Source organism: Bubalus kerabau, chromosome 7, assembly GCF_029407905.1.
Source record: "Bubalus kerabau isolate K-KA32 ecotype Philippines breed swamp buffalo chromosome 7, PCC_UOA_SB_1v2, whole genome shotgun sequence".
Taxonomy (NCBI): domain Eukaryota; kingdom Metazoa; phylum Chordata; class Mammalia; order Artiodactyla; family Bovidae; genus Bubalus; species Bubalus kerabau.
The window spans coordinates 73,986,990-74,003,532 of NC_073630.1; the positions used below are offsets into that span (position 1 = coordinate 73,986,990).

Sequence of the window (16,543 nt, forward strand, 5' to 3'; positions counted from 1 at the left end):
TGTATAAACGATATTATGCTTTCTTTGTGGGGGGGTACATTTTTAGGTACTTTTTTTGGGTACATCTGGTACATTTCCAGATATTCAACCAGAGGCACATTCCCTCAGGGAGGGTCAGGATTTTATAGTTGGAAAGCACAGAGAAATAAGGAGACAAAGTTGAGGATTTGATGGCCAAAACAGACTCTTAATGCCTGTTGCAACAATTGTACTTGGGCAAGTCATGCACTGAATTGCAAGAGCCAGGCCCTTGAGAGAAAAAATAACATATTTTCCCAAATTCCAAAGGCCTTTCTTTAAATATTCAGTACCAGAGCTTGGAGGACTGAGCATTTTTTTTTTTTTTTTTCCTATAAACTACAGAACTAGGAGAATGTAGGCTATGACAAATTCAATTTCCTGCCACATAGGAAGGCAATTTCAAACTTCCTAAACTAGGAGGAGGCTTTTAGGGGGAGAGGAGAGAAGAGAGTAAGACAAAGCAAAGGACTCTGGGAGAAGGTGGACAGTGAACATTCTGTGGGCAGCTTTAGGGGTGAGAAGACGGAGGAAGTTTCTACTCCACATCTTGTGGGGAGGGAGTTGATCAAATTGCCTATACAATGAAAGGGTTGAATTAAACCTTGAATTCTATGAGAACTTCCAGGTCTGAAATTCTATGATTCTAAATCTTTTTATGTACACTGGGTAGATATTTCAAAAATCCAGATTAGATTATCAGCTTTGCTGGAATTTTCTGAGTCTCTTCTGATTGTGAATTATCTGTCATTAGGGTTACGGGCTTCCTTGTGGCTCAGCTAGTAAAGAATCTGCCTGCAATGCAGGAGACCTGGGTTCGATCCCTGGGTTGGGAAGATCCCCTGGAGAAGGGAAAGGCTACCCACTCAGTATTCTGGCCTAGAGAATTCCATGGACCGTATAGTCCATGGGATTGCAAAGAGTCAGACAGGACTGAGTGACTTTCACTCGCTCACTCAGGGTTATGGGAACTGCAGAGAGGTATGAGGTAGGGATCAGAATTTCTCTGTTCACAACTCCTTTTTCTATCATGAACTGAGTTGTGAGTTGTCAGATCTGTGAACCTCTTCCTTTGGGTTTTCTTTCTAGTACCTAGAAGAGTAATTTCAGGAAGCAAAGCAGTGACCAGTGGGGGAAAAAAATCAAGAACTGTTGATCAACATGTTCTTCTTTTTTTAAAGAGTTGAGGTACAGTGTAGGTACCATACTCATTCACCCGTTTAAAGTGTACAACTCAATGGTTGTCAGTATATTTACAGATACGTGCAGCCACCACCACGGTCAATTTTAGAACATTCTTGTCACCCCAACACAAAGACCCATATGCCTTAGCTGCCATCCCCCTTTCTCACCAGAGTCTTCCTCTCTCAGTCCTGGCAACCACTGATGCTGTTTCTCACTGTATATTTCCATTCTGGATATTTCATACTGTGTAAATTATATTACATATACATATTTTTGGTAACTGGTTTCTTTCACGTATGATGTTTTTAAGGTTAATCCATATTATAGCATATATCAGAACTTTGTTCCCTTTGATGACCAAATAATGTGTTGTATTTTTCAGTTGAAGTAGAGTTGATTTGGGCTTCCCAGTAGCTTAGATGGTAAAGAATCCCCCTGCAATGCGGGAGACCTGGGATCAGTCTCTGGGTTGGGAAGGTCCCCTGGAGGATCCCACTCCAGTATTCTTGCTTGGAGAATCCCCATGGACAGAGGAGCCTGGTGGGCTGCAGTCCAGGGGTTGCAAAGGGTCAGACATGACTGAGAGACTAAGCACACAGCATATAGTTGATTTATAATATTGTATTAGCTTCAGGTGTACAACAAAGTGATTCAGTTATCAGATCAGATCAGATCAGATCAGTCACTCAGTCGTGTCCGACTCTTTGCGACCCCATGAATCGCAGCACGCCAGGCCTCCCTGTCCATCACCAAACCCCGGAGTTCACTCAGACTCACGTCCGTCGAGTCAGTGATGCCATCCAGCCATCTCATCCTCTGTCGTCCCCTTCTCCTCTTGCCCCCAATCCCTCCCAGCATCAGAGTCTTTTCCAATGAGTCAACTCTCCGCATGAGGTGGCCAAAGTACTGGAGTTTCAGCTTTAGCATCATTCCTTCCAAAGAACATATACATATATATATATTTCTGATTCTTTTTCATTATAGGTAATTACAAGATATTGAATAAGTTCTCTAGGCTATACAGTAAATATTTATTGTTTATCAATTTTATATGTGGTGGTGTTGTTTTAGTTGCTAAGTTGTGTCTGACTCTTGTGACCCCATGGACTGTAGACTGCCAGTCTCCTCTGTCCATGGGATTTCCCAGGAAGGACCACTGGCTGCTGCTGCTGCTGCTGCTAAGTCACTTCAGTCGTGTCCGACTCTGTGCGACGCCATAGACGGCAGCCCACCAGGCTCCCCCGTCCCTGGGATTCTCCAGGCAAGAATACTGGAGTGGGTTGCCATTTCCTTCTCCAATGCACGAAAGTGAAAAGTGAAAGTGAACTCGCTCAGTCGTATCCGACTCTTCGTGACCCCATGGGCTGCAGCCTACCAGGCTCCTCTGTCCATGGGATTTTCCAGGCGAGAGTACTGGGAGGGGGGTGCCATCGCCTTCTCCGCTGGAGTGGGTTACTATTTCCTTCTTCATGGCATCTTCCCAATCCAGGGATCAAACTTGAGTCTCCTGTATTGGCGGGCAGGTTCTTTACCACTGAGCCACCAGGGAAGCCTATTTTATATATAGTGGTGTATAATCCCTTGTATTGATGTGCCATATCTTATTTACCCATTTGTCAAATGATGGACATTTGGATTGTTTCCACCCATACTATTCGTGTGTCCTGGAATGTCTGGGCTTCTACTACTAGCAATAAGACCTATTTCCCTTTCCTGAAAACACAGGTGGACTAGTAAAACCTGGTATGTGTGGGATTGAGACAAATTAAGCTCCATAGATGTCAAGCCGTGTGTCAAAGTGGTGCTCAGGACAGAACTTCAGAAACACCCAGGGTCTCATATTCCTTCAGAGGTGATCAGGCTCAGGAGATTTGACTTGCATTTACCCAACTTGCTAGAAACCCTAACTCAAACCACTAAACCACTTGACAAGTCAATAAGCTATTTTATAAATTTACAATGTCTCCAAACAGAGCTGGAATTAGAAGTTGGCTGGTTTATACATGATCTTCCTGTAGGAAAATCTACATGAGAAGTCAGATTGCTGCCAGAAGCTTGCCTTGTGAGTATCACAGGAGACTGGATAGCTCTAAAGAACTGCCATGTAAACCGTACTAGCAGGACAGCTTTGATAACTGTCTGATTCAGGGCATGGTATCTCAACAGTGTGATAAATACTGACCACCTTTCGCTATTTTCACTATCTTCTTCTCATTCCAAGCCAACCACTTTCTATGTATATTAAGATTTTTTAATGTAGTTATTTAGAACAGTAATATCCAAACTTTTTTTTTATTGTGCACCCCTATGATTAAAACATTTTGAATGCAAACCCTATATATATTTATTTATAAAACATATACATGTATTACTATAAATTTGCATATTAAAATGTATGGAGATTTTTTATTTCTCTAAATTAAATGGAATCTAAATTGAAATATTAATTTTTTCCTAGGTGGCACTAGTGGCAAAGAATCTGCCTGCCAATGCAAGAGACATAAGAGACTCGTGTTTGATCTCTAGGTTGGGAAGATCCCCTGGAGAAGGAAATGGTAACTCACTCCAGTATTCTTGCCTGGAGGGTCCCCATGGATAGAGGAACCTAGCAAGCTACAATCCTTGGGGTCTCAAAGAGTCAGAAATGACTGAAGTGACTGAGCATACATGCATGCATACCCCATATTGTCTTGTCGTCTCCATTTAAGGGCTTACTTGATAGCTCAGTTGGTAAAGAATCTGCCTGCAACGTAGGAGACCCTGGTTCGATCCCTGGTTCTTCCCTAGCGGGAAGATCCCCTGGAGAAGGGATAGGCTACCCACTCCAGTATTCTGGCCTAGAGAATTCCATGGACTGTGTAGTCTAAGGGGTCACAAAGAGTCGGACGCGACTGAGTGACTTTCACTTCACTTCACTTCTCCATTTAAAGAGTACTGTTTTAGAATTTATTTTGTTTTTGCATTAAATCCACCCCAGACTTCATGTTACACTTCAATCATATGATTTTTCATTCCAGTTGATTCTCATTTGTACTGACCTTACAAATCCATCTTTTAAAGTAGGTTATTTAGATGAGATCAGAAAGGTTACTTTATCTGTTTTATCCGGAAGGCACTGGCGACCCACTCCAGTACTCTTGCCTGGAAACTCCCATGGACGGAGGAGCCTGGTAGGCTGCAGTCCATGGGGTTGCTAAGAGTCGGACACGACTGAGCGACTTCACTTTGAGTTTTCACTTTCATGCATTGGAGAAGGAAATGGCAACCCACTCCAGTGTTCTTGCCTGGAGAACCCCAGGGACGGGGGAGCCTGGTGAGCTGCCGTCTGCGGGGTCGCACCGAGTCAAACACGACTGACGTGACTTAGCAGCATCTGTTTTATATTGATTCCATTTCTTCCCATTTTAGGTCAGGTGACATTTTCTATTCATTTCCCCCAATTTTAGGGCATAGCCTACTGCAGCCTTCTAATCACAGACTAAAATCTTACAGGGTTGCTGATGTTCTGCGCTTAGGCTTCTCTGAGAAGAGAAGTGGTGGAGATGAGTGTCTGGGGGTGTCACTCCTATCAAGAATGTGGCTTAATGGCACCAAGATGGTGAAATTGGGGTTAGTAATAGAACTTGGGAATTGGCAAGAATCATTGAGCAGCAAAGCTCTTAGAAGCAGATACGGCACTCTGCCTGTCTAATGATGCCCCCTAACATACAGATTGAACTATAGAGATGTCAGAGGAACAGAAGTTGGAGCCCCAGAGCAGAAATCATGATGGTTCCAGAAAATTCTTCAGTCATAAATAAGAGACACCAGTAGATTAGGATTTGGGTACCCAGGAGAGAATATTTGGGGTTCCAAATAAAGGATAGGCTGGCTTCCAGATGAAAAGAAGTCTGCTTCCTGAGAGACAGGCTTGCTTAAAGAATTCTGTTCTTGGACTTTGTCAGCAATTCTTAACATTGGTTGCAAATTGGAATCACCCGAGGGGTTGTTAAAATTACTGATGCCTGAGTCTCACCCCCCAGAGATTCTGACTTCATTTGTCTGGGCCGAGGCTTGGCCACTGGGACCTTTTAAAAAACTTTAGCTGTTTCTAATGTGCAGCCAAGGTTGGGAACCACTGGACTAGAGAGAAGAAGAATGCAGTGACCTCAGGAGACATAGGAGGAATCTTGGAGGGAAGGGAAGGGACCTGGAACAGCCTAAGTCATCTGAGAAGGGTGAGCCACAGAGTCTTCCATGATCTCATTCCCCAGGCCCCTATTGACACTGTGAAGAGGATATTCAGAAAAAGAAGGCAACAGGGGGAAAGGCTGGGTTTCTATGGCACCTCACAAAGGCGGGGCTACAGTTGATCTTGGTTATAGCAGTAGCTGGGACCCAGTAACTCCTTTGAAAAAGTGCTAAGTAACTCCTAAGAGAAAGTGCTCCGTAAATGGTATCTTTTGTTGGATCCTTTTCCTTTTCAGTCCTCTCTGGGCCTCTCTGCATAGGTGTCCTCTGGCCTAACATCTCATTTCCCTCCAATTCCTCTATTTCCCAGACATGGGAAAGAAGGCATGAGAATGGCTTCCTCTTGGCTGGAAATACCTGGGAGAATCTAGTGTACGGTTTTCAGCAGGTATGCGAGTAAATATTCAGCAGCTGCATTTCCCACAGTGAATCATTGATGCTGCTTGCTGGAAATGTTCTCCTCTGGGCCCACACACACTTGAGAAATGCAGCAAGCTTCAGTGCCCTGGTTGAGATGCATGCTGCCCCTCAGGAGAAAAAAATGCTCTAAGATCTCTTGCAGAAAGAGACCTGTTTGTTTTTCCTTAGCCCTCGTGTCCCAACTCATCTGGCTATGGAATTGTTTTTTTCTGCTCAGCACATTAACATCTTGCCTCTTTCTCATGACACACTTTTGGGAAACTGCCCCAGAAACGACAATCGGTGGCTTCATTCACAAAGGACAAAGAAGGCAGCTGCATCCTGAACACACGAAACAGGGCACGAACCCCAGTTGGGCCCTGGCCTCTCACTGAAACTGTGCCCTTTTCCACCCCCTCCACCACCCCCCTTCCTGTTGCCATGGAAATGCCCCTGGAGAGTTAGGACCAGGCCCTCTATTTCTTTCCTGCACCCCTCCTCCCCAACCCCTTTGTGTCTAGAAGAGCACTGAACACGCAGTAGGTGATGTTTTGAAACATTGATTGATGGGGAGTTGGGGGTGTTCACTTGGACCATCTGCAGGTGGGCCGGGGAGGAGGGGATGGCGTCCCATGGCTTGCATCTATGTGTCTGGTAGGAGAGCCGGGCGAGAGGGTGGGAGAGGGCAGGTCTGAGAGCTCACATAGCCTTGGCATTGCCTGGTGGTTTTTTTTTTTTTTAATGCTTGATCACAAATATTTCACAAATTAGGGATGGCAAAGGGCACATCCAAAAAAGAAAACATTTTGATTTCTTGGTATGTTTGGTTTAGGGGTGAATTTTTCTTTCAGTAAAATTTCTGGTCATGTTGCTTGCTAGGATGCTGGTTTTGAAATAAATAATTTTCTTTCAAGTTTGAGAAGAAAAGGATGTCCTACTTTCTCCTCTGTCTAACTGGTGACCGTATTTTCAAAGACCCAAACCAGGACACAGCCTGACACACACACAGCCTCACAGAATATTTGAAATAGGGGATCTGACAGGACCAAGGATTTGTGTGTGTGTGTGTTTATGTTTATTTTTTATTGAGGTAACATTGGTTTATAACATTATATGAGTTTCATGTGTACAACATTGTATTTTTATTTCTGTATGCCCTGCATGCTCACCACCAAAAATTTAGTTTCCATGTGTTACCATATACTGATCCCCTTTAGTCAGATGGCCCTCCACTCCATCCCCCACCACTTCCTCTCTGGTAGCCACTACTCCGATCTGAGATAGTGTATTTGAAATGGGGGTGCCAGTCTGAGAAAATCAGCTGTCCTAGCTGCTGTGCCTGGATGCCTCATGAGTAGCATCATTTCTAAACTATAGAGTTAGTGAGGCCAATTTTGGTATCCATTGATCAAACCTGGGTACCACGCATATATTTTCTAAATTGATGTCCACATTTACAAAATTTGTTCATTGGTGCAAAGTCAAGAGCAGCCTTCCCAGAGAGAGGGAAACCCCCCAGAAATTCTATTCAGTGTCTAAGTGCATGAAAGACCCGGTTATCTCCCGTCTGCTCTGCTGCCCCAGCCCAGGCTTGGGCGCTTTATGAATGAAAGGTTTGTGGGCATCTGCTTGATACGAACCAAGTGCCTGGGAAAGCCTCACACTACTGAGTCTGTCTCCCAGCCGGCTGAGGAGGCTTCCCAGGGTCTGAAAGTACCGATTCTTCACACGTGAGCACTGGCAGAGGATTATAATTTAAATCAGCTGGTTCTTATTTTAAATGTGAAAAAAGGCCAGTGATTAGGAGTCTGTGTGTGTGTGTGTGACTGGCTAGCATTTGTGAAAACTCTGCTGTAGACTGAGAACTTTATATATCTATGAGACATATGAACAGATATTTATTGATATCTGTATCTAATAAATAGATATCAATTTATCTATCTATATCTATAGATAAATATAAATACCATTTTATATATGCCAGATATATAACTATATATATATTTATTTCCGATATATATCTGGAAATACATCAATATAATATTTGAATATGTATCAATATATTCATAGCTATCATTTTATCTTTGCAACTTTGTTTTAATACTGTAAGGAGACAAGGAAATGGAAACTGAAAGTGGGTAAATACATAATATGAGTCACACAGGTAAGCCTGTAAATTTTAACTTGTTCTCACCCAGCTCTGTCTCCTTTAAAGAGAAGTCTATTTCTTTAACTTTGGTCATGGGCAGGAGGCACATATAAAAGTCTCCGAGAGCAGAATGTTTTCACGAGTGGGAAATGTAAGGGTTACCCCATTTGCCTGCCTAGGGCCCACATTCGAAGTTTCACCTACCCACCCACCTCTTGCATGATCAATACATCAGGACCTACCTCTTTTAGAAAAGACCACAAGACTGTGGATTGGAGGTGCCAACAGGACAAGCAATAAAGAATAGGCACATAAAATGCAAAGGTTAATTTATACATAACAATGTAAAAATTCTTATTCCCCTAAGTTATTTGAAAAGAAGCATCAAATCAAACAAATTAAGACTGTAAATGAAAGGATGGGAGCCTTGGATTGTGTTGATTTCTGAAAGAAGGGCTGGTTAGCTCAAAGAACGAATAATTAATGGAATTTCAGTGTCCACCCTATTGTAGAGCAATTATCCACCTATGAAAAAAATTTTTTAAAGTCTAGACTAGCGCTGTCCAACAGGAATATAATAAGATGCAAATATGAGCCACATATGTAATTTTAAATCTGCTAGTAGGAAAAAATAGACATGCGAAATTAATTTTAACATGTTATTTAACCCAATATACCCCAAATATTATCATTTTAATATATAATGAATTATTAATAAGATATTTACATTTCTTTTCTGGGTTCTAAGCCTCAGCAATCTGATGTGTATCTTACTTTTACAGAATATCTCAGTCTAACTAACCACATGTTAAATGCCCAATAGCTGCATGTAGCTGGTGGCTACATATTGAAATCAGACTTAGACCTTTAAATAAACCTAGCCTAGAAGTTATAAGGGTGGAAAAAAAAGGAAATCTAAATAATTGACAATGCCGGGTTGGTTAAATAAATAATAGTTTTTACAATGAAATCTTAGGTACTCATTAAAAATGATGTTGTAAAGGAGTATGAATTTATATAAAATGTGTTCAAGAGATAGTAGGAGCCAAAGTCTAAATAACTTTTTAAAGATGGTGTGCTATAGAGGGGAGCAGAGAGATGGGACCAGAATGGAAGAAGGATGTAGGGGAAACACAGATTTGTTCTTTATTTGCTTCTTTTTTCCAGATGGGGGAGATTACAGTAGTTTGCTTCATGATAGAAGTAATCTGGCATTGGGGGAACAATAGACAAGAAGTAAATTGCAGAGTGAATCTTCCAGCAGGTGAAAGGAAGTTGGCTGCAGTGCAGAATGGAGGCAGTGGTGTTAGGAACAGACAGTTCATCCTTTGCAACCAGAGAAAGCCCGTGCACAGCAACAAAGACCCAGTGCAGCCAAAAATTAACTAATTAATTAAAAAATGATTGTTTGAAGCCTACAGCAAACATTATTCTCAATGGTGAAAAACTGAAAGCATTCCCCCTAAGATCAGGAACAGGACAAGGGTGTCCACTTTCACCACTATTATTCAACAGAGTTCTGGAAGTCCTAGCTATAGCAATCAGAGAAGAAAAAGAAATAAAAGGAATCCAGATTGGAAAAGAAGAAGTAAAGCTCTCCCTGTTTGCAGATGACATGATACTGTACATAGAAAACCCTAAAGATAGTATCAGAAAATTACTAGAGCTAATCAGTGAATTTAGCAAGGTTGCAGGATACAAAATCAATACACAGAAAGCACTTGCATTTCTATATACTAACTGAAAAACCAGAAAGAGAAATTAACAAATCAATCCCATTCACCATTGCAATGAAAAGAATTAAATATCTAGAAATAAACTTACGTAAGGAGACAAAGTGTGTGTGATTACTGGAGTGGGTAGCCTTTCCCTTCTCCAGGGGATCTTCCCAACCCAGGGATTGAACCCAGGTCTCCCACATTGCAGGCAGATTCTTTACCAGCTGAGCCACAAGAGAAGCCCAAAACACTAGTGTGTGTATGAATACTGGAGTGGGAAGTGTTGGAGAAGGCTCTTGAGAGTCCCTTGGACTGCAAGGAGATCCAATCAGTCCATCCTAAAGGAAATCGGTCCTGAATATTCACTGGAAGGAAGGATGCTGAAGCTGAAATTCCAATACTTTGGCCATCTGATGAGAAGAACCAACTCATTTGAAAAGACCCTGATCTGGGAAAGACTGAAAGCGGGAGGAGAAGGGGACGACAGAGGATGAGATGATTGGATGGCATCACCAACACGATGGACATGAGTTTGAGTAGGCTCTGGGAGTTGGTAATGGACAGGGAAGCCTGGCGTGCTGAAGTTCATGGAGTCGCAAAGAGTTAGACATGAATGAACTGAACTGAACTGAAGGAGACAAAAGAACTGTACACAGAAAATTATAAGACACTGATGAAAAAAATCAAAGATGATGTAAACAGATGGAGAGATATTCCATGTTCCTGGGTAGGGAGATCAATATTGTGAAAATGACTATACTACCAAATGCAATCTACAGATTCAATGCGATTCCTATCAAATTACCAAAGGCATTTTTCACAGAACTAGAACAAAAAATTTCACAATTCATATGGAAACACAAAAGCCCCTGAATAGCCAAAGCAGTCTTGAGGAAGAAGAATGAAACTGGAGGAATCAACCTTCCTGACTTCAGATTATAATACAAAGCAACTGTCATCAAAACAGTATGGTGCTGGCACAAAAATGGAACTATAGACCAATGGAATAAGAGAGAAAGCCCAGAAATAAACCCATACACCTATGGGTGCCTTATTTTTGACAAAGGAGGCAAGAATATACAATGGGGAAAAGACAGCCTCTTCAATAAATGGTGCAGGGAAAACTGAACAGCTACATGTAAAAGAATGAAATTAGAACACTTCCTAACACCATACACAAAGATAAACTCAAAATGAATGAAAGACCTAAATGTAAGACCAGAAACTACAAAACTCTTAGAGGAAAACATAGGCAGAACACTTGAGGAGATAAATCAAAGCAAGATCCTCTATGACCCACCTCCTAGAGTAATGGAAATAAAAACAAAAGTGAACAAGTGGGACCTGATTAAACTTGAAAGCTTTTGTGCAGCAAAGGAAACTATAAGCAAGGTGAAAAGACAGTCCTCAGAATGGGAGAAAATAGTAGCAAATGAAACAATTGACAAAGGATTAATTTCCAAAATATACAAGCAGCTCATACAACTCAATGCTAGAAAAACAAACCCAATCAAAAAGTGAGAAAAAGACCTAAACAGACATTTCTCCAAAGAAGACATACAGATGGCTAACAAACACATGAAAAGATGCTCAGCATCGCTCATGATTAGAGAAATACAAGTCAAAACCACAATGAGATATCACCTCACACCCGTCAGAGTGGCCATGATCAACAAGTCTACAAACAATAAATGCTAGAGAGGGTGGGAGAAAAGGAACGCTCTTGAGCTGTTGGTAGGAATGTAAATTGATACAGCCATCATGGAAGGCAGTGTGGAGATTCCTTAAAAAACTAGGAATAAAACCACCATATGACCCAGCAATCCCACTCCTAGGCAATATACCCTGAGGAAACCAAAACTGAAAAAGACACACATATACCATTGTCATAGTTTTCCTTCCAAGGAGCAAGCGTCTTTTTATTACATGGCTGCAGTCAGCGTCTACAGTGATTTCAAAGCCCAGGAAAGTAAAGTCTGTCACTGTTTCCATTTTTTCCCCATCTATTTGCCATGAAGTGATGGGTCTGGATACCATGATCTTGGTTTTTTGAATACTGAGTTTTAAGCCAGCCTTTTCACTCTCCCATGGAATTACAGGCATTTTGAAAGATCTTCTTTTTGCTTTTGAAGTTTTGATTTCTAACAAGCACATAATATTATATATTTTTCTTAGTAGTAGACATCATCTCCCAGTGCCCTCCTTTCCTGCTGCTCATAAAGGTGATCCTAACCAGTCCTGCCTCTTACCCATTATATGTCCTTGAATGAGTTATTTACATTTCGTTGTGTCTTGGTGTCTTCATTAGTAAAATGGGGATGTTAATTTCTGTGCTAGTTAATCCACTGGCATGGATATAAAATGTTCTTGTGGTTATTTCTGATCTTGGTAGGGAAGTATTAGGCAAGGGTGGGATCTAAGACTAGGATGGAATCAATTCACCTCTCACAAGCTACAAAAATAATTTTAAGAGCAAAAACGACTTTTCTGATTCAGATAATGCTGCATTCTTTTATCAAGTTTCTGATTAAAAACTTTATGCTAAACTCTGGAAAACAAAATATGGAACATGTTTCCTTTGCTATTATATTAACTTGATTATTTGATGCTCTGAGTTAAAATGTTTCCTACTGAGCCAGGTCTTTCTTTTTGGCTTTAGATACATTAATTGTGACATTTATCCACATTTTTGCATTTGTATTCAAAACCACCAAGAGAATATATAACCATGATTATTCTTTTGTTTTTTTTTTTTTTTTCAAATTACTGTGATTGCGCTGTTATACTTCAGCATGTGGGCCCTGCTGGCTTGTCATCATTAGACACCAACATAGAAGTCTACTAAAAAAAAAAAATCAGAAGATGAAGATAAAACCACTTATTTAAGGCACTTTGTACGAATTAAGTAATGATAGTAGAGTCACATAACACTTCCTCAAGTATAATTCTTAACTGCTTTTGTGTTTCTTGGCATTTGACTATTTCATTGTTGGCCCCGAGGATGATAAAATGAAAAGACAATACTGAATTTTTGCTGCTGTACAATGTGTAGACTGTTGAAAAGAAATACTCGTTAATCTTTGCTTTCAACTTATTTACATCTCTTCCTTTTTTATTGTTAGATAGTGTGACCCCAGCATCAAAGACTATTTTGAAAAATGAGAAAAATATAACCATCTCCTCATCTGAATATAATCATTTTCCCTTTTTTGTATTCTTGGTCCATTTTTATCCTTTCACATACACAGCTTTCCATGACAGCAACCAGAATATGTATGCAATTTTAAATATGAATTTTTTGAGTTGTATTTAAAAGAATAATTGCCCAAGTTATGTCAAAACTTGATTGTGTTAGAAAAGCTCTGAGATCAGGAGACCTTGTGGGGAGGAAAATCCTCTGGATTTGGGGGATGTTCAGAGGCGAGATCTGATGTGGTGATGGTGGTCTCAGGTGGTCCTTGATAAACAGTTTAAACATTTTTGTTTCTTATGATGAAAATCCTGTGATTTATACTGTCTCAAAACGATTTCAACAGTGAAATGTTTTTCACAATTACTGTTGCTTATTTCACACCCACCATATTTTAAGCTTGTAGGTTGATAGCAAATGTTGCCCCATTTTTTTAATCCCTCCTTGTATCTACAACCTTTGCAGCGGAACTTTGCAGCCATTCCCATTAAGATAGTCTCTCTTTCCCCAGCCCTGGAATCTGGGCTGGATTCGTGTTATGCTTTGGCTAATGGGATGAAGCAGATGTGAGGATGTGTCAGTACCGAGCTTAGGACTCAGATTGTGTGCACATCTACTATAGCCTGTGCTAGCCTTCTCAAGGATGAGAGAGAGACTCTGTGGATTAGGGCCAAGTCAGCCCAGCAAAGGCCCAGTGCCCAGCCAGCCTTCAGATGACCACAGATGCAGGGCTGAGCCCAGTCAAGATGAACCGAGCAGGCCCAGGTGAACAGAACTGCTCAGCTGAGAACTCATACATGGTGGTTATTTAAGGTTTTTATTTATTTATTTTTATTAGTTGAGACTTCATTTATTATTACTATTACTTTGTTTGGCCACAAGGCATGCGGGATCTTAGTTTCCGAACCAAGGCTCGAATCTGTAATCCCTGAAGTGGAAGCATGGAGTCCTAACCACTGGACCACCAAGGAATTCCCCATGTGTCTGGCTGATTGCTGAACCCAGGGTAGAAAAGGCATGAGCTAGGAAGCAGATAAAAAGCTGGAAGAAGATGCGAAGAGCCGTAGGAACTGCAGACATTCTTTATTCGCAGCAGCAAGGCAGACATGCTTTATTCTCTGATGGTTGCCGTAATGCAAGGCAACACAACGCAAGGCAATTGCAAGAGCTTTTCAGGTGGTGCGTGCGCAGTGCTATAAATGATCTCAGCTGTTACATCATTATTTACAAAATATAGGGTGAGAGTGAGAGTACATGGGGTGAGAGAGCCTGACCACTGCCATCCTGGCCAATTGCTCTTTCCCTACACCACGATTGCTATTTTACGCCACTAGATGTAGGGTGATATATCGCACAGCATTGTTTTGGTAATATATAACTGATATAAAGTTCTATCACATTTTGACACTTTGCACAATTCTAATTTTTCCTCCTGAGTTTCTATTGTCACAATAAACTAATATTGGTATGGGAGGGTATAGAAATATGCTTTGCTTCCATTACTATCACCCATCTTTCATGGAGGCCAAGGATTGGTGGAGACTACAGACTGACTGAGAAGTACTTCAAATCCCCATTGAGTGCTTGCGCTTGGAAAAATCTACCTTAGAGTTTTCATGCTTCTTTCTTCAGTGGGGTGAATGTGAGGTAATACTGCCTTTATTTAATTTTTCCTTTTTTATCAAATCTATCAAGCCTATAATCTCTTCTCAACAGATTTTTCAAGTGAGCAGGAAACAGGAAAAGATAAATGAAAGTTGGAGTGGTATTGTTAAAGGAGAAATGGTCTCTACAGCTCCAAGTACCATCTAATTAACCTCAGAATCAGGGTAGGACCCTGCAAATAGAAGTGCCCAATCTACAATAAACTAACAAAACCACCTAAAATTTAAGCAATTCATCCTTTCGTTGGGGAGGTGCTGTGGCTGTTGTTATTTATTTTCATCCTAGTTTTAAATGGTTTAGGGTATAGATGTACCTTTATTCAGATGCAGTATTTCTCAGTACAGTATGTATATGACAGATTCCTTCTGTGGAATTATGTCATCAATGGGCTCAGGTATCTCACAGGTCAAGCAAGTTCTCGGACAGCAACCACCCCTCAGCAAACAGCAAGAAGAGCATCCACCAGTCTTGTCCTCTGTACTGAGGACAGCACTGAGTTCCTGATTTCTTATTAATTTGCTCTGATGAGGAGGATTTACCCTATTTGAGGAAAAGGGTGAATGGACTAAATCTGTTGTTCCTCTGTTTTTTAAATTCATTGTCTATGTTTCATTGTAAAAACAGAGCGTACAATTATTATCATTATTTTTAATTAGAAAAATTATTTCTGCTCCTTTCACACATCATACTGTTCAGGAAACAGTCTTACATGCATATCTGAGACAATGTACCATCACACACTCTGTTTAAAGGCAAAGCACCACAGGGAAAGCTGCTCAGCTGCCCAAGGCTCTCATCTCATGGGATCTCCCTTCCTGATTTTACGTTAATTTCTGAAAGTCAAAAATGTCATCTCCAGAAACATGCTATATGGGGGTTGTAAAAAATACTTCATTCAATATGATAGCTGTAGAAATGGAATACATTTTCTTTACGTAGTGAAAAACTAAGAAGAAAATGCCATGTAACATTATTGGTACATGGTGTTTATGGCAGCAGAAAAGATACTGCTGTGAGCTTGTCACCTTGACACCAAGAAGCCTAGTCCAGACTTTTAATATGCTTCCTATGTTTTTACTAGAGCTTCTTTCCTGCTGCTTTTATCCATCCTTTTCCATATTCCAAATCCAGGGTTGGTACAGCCTTTAAAACTTTATTAATAGGAGCAAATCCAGTATCCACTGATTTCTTTTTGAAAGGCAATCTCACCCATCAGCTAGTCCAGCAGTTTTATTCTCATGAGTACTCTAGCCATGAAAACACTCCATAGGACACAGATGAATCCAGTGAATACAAGAAAAAGTCAATTGAGTTTTGGAGTGTTTGGTGCCTTGGATAAGTCAAAGATTATGAAACCCAAACCTCCCATTGTAGACAGGAAGCTGGACGTGTGTCCTTCCCAGTATACTGTCCATTTATTTCATAGGCCAAGAAAGCTGTGGGCCTGCTGTCCATGCTCATCAGTCACAAAGCCAACACTTGAACTTTGGCAGTTACATCATAAATTGCTTCTCTAGTGGTGAGGAAGTGAGACACCATCACCAGAACGCATACCATCATGGTCAACGGCATGTGTAACCAGGGTTGTGCTTCTTCAGCTTCAGGTTGGGCCACTTGAACACTAAGATCTGGACTTGGTTCAAAACCTCCATGTTGGTCACAGCAAGGGCAGGACTCCACAATTATTAAAAAAAAATTTTTTTTCAATTATTCACACATAGTTGACTTACAATGTTGTGTTAATTTCTGCTGTACAGCAAACTTATTCAGTTATACATATATATATATACACATATATATATATATTCTTTTTCATATCAATTACTTTTCCATTATGGTTTATCATAGGACATTGAATATAATTCCCTGTGCTATACAGTAGGACCTTTGTGGTTTATTTTTTTTTAAGTTGTAAAATACTGAAAAATAGAAGGAAGAAAAGTAGACCCTTTAAATCCTATGAATACTTTTGGAGAATTTATTTTTAGC

General features: G+C 40.6%; 1 pseudogene; it reads right to left on the reverse strand.

The window, feature by feature from the left end:
* Positions 1 to 15,770: 15,770 nt before the first annotated feature.
* On the reverse strand, positions 15,771 to 16,206 carry LOC129657077 (oligosaccharyltransferase complex subunit OSTC-like; annotated as a pseudogene).
* Between the last annotated feature and the right edge of the window lie 337 nt (positions 16,207 to 16,543).